The 969-nt window shown below is 44.5% G+C and overlaps 1 non-coding gene across 1 annotated transcript; it reads left to right on the top strand.

The window, feature by feature from the left end:
* The first annotated feature begins 436 nt into the window (after window positions 1–436).
* On the top strand, window positions 437–542 carry LOC118486046. The gene has a single exon (XR_004877902.1). It is a non-coding gene; the product is annotated as a small nucleolar RNA R71 (small nucleolar RNA).
* Window positions 543–969: the final 427 nt, after the last annotated feature.

Below are 969 nucleotides of genomic sequence, written 5' to 3'. Positions count from 1 at the left end.
TCCATACCGAAAATTCGGGTGGTTCCTCAACCCGGGGTGATAGGTATTAGAGTTCATGTTGTTGTAACTCCTACCACCTCCTCCTTGACCTTGACCTTGAACCGCATGGACCTCCTCGTATTGCCCTTCCAACATCCCTTGGCAATTTTCAGCCGCATGACCTATTTCATTATATAAAGCACAAACATCATATATTTGGTTAGTGGTTTGAACATTACCATCATCTATGGCGTGCACTTGCGGTCGGGTAGTGGTCAGTCGGGCTCTTCTTGAGGCTTGAGCTTTCCTTTTTGATGTAGTTGCCATGCTTTCCAAGAACTCCCAATCATCGTTCTCATAGTTTGTTCCAAAAGTCCCACCGGTGATAGACATCAAATCGCGTGCATCTTCGGCACTCAACCCTTCGTGGAAGGCATTCATCAACTCCCACAATTCAATTCCATGGTGAGGGCAATTTTTAATCATCATATTGAAACGCTCGAATGCCTCATGAAACATCTCACCATGTTGTTGTTGGAAGCTTCTCAACCCCTTCCTTGCATCGTTGGTCTTTTGGGCGGTGTAAAACTCATCCAAGAAAGTTTGTTGCATCTCCCCCCATGTATATATGGATGCCGAAGGTAACGTGTAGAACCATTTTTTCGCCTTCTCTTCCAAGGAAAATTGGAACAAAACCAATTTAATATCGTCGGCCGAAAACCCTTGACTCCCAAGAGTGTTGCAAATCGAGTCATAAGCCTCTAAATGAAAATAAGGCTCCTCCGTTGCCAACCCCTTGTACTTTGGTAGACTTTGCAAAGAGTTGGTTCTTACTTCAAATGTTCGCCCTTGATCATTATGAGGAATGACTACCGATGAAGGGTTTTGCATGATTACCGGCCGAAAATGTGCTTCAATGCCCCTCACATTTTCTCTAAGGTGTCTCCTTGGTACACCATACCTACCTCTTGGAATAATAGGACCATTTGG

The sequence above is a fragment of the Helianthus annuus genome, chromosome 13 (genome assembly GCF_002127325.2).
Source record: "Helianthus annuus cultivar XRQ/B chromosome 13, HanXRQr2.0-SUNRISE, whole genome shotgun sequence".
In the NCBI taxonomy this organism is placed as follows: domain Eukaryota; kingdom Viridiplantae; phylum Streptophyta; class Magnoliopsida; order Asterales; family Asteraceae; genus Helianthus; species Helianthus annuus.
The sequence above is the reverse complement of the archived record's forward strand: the minus strand, read 5'-3'. Positions and strand labels throughout refer to the sequence as shown.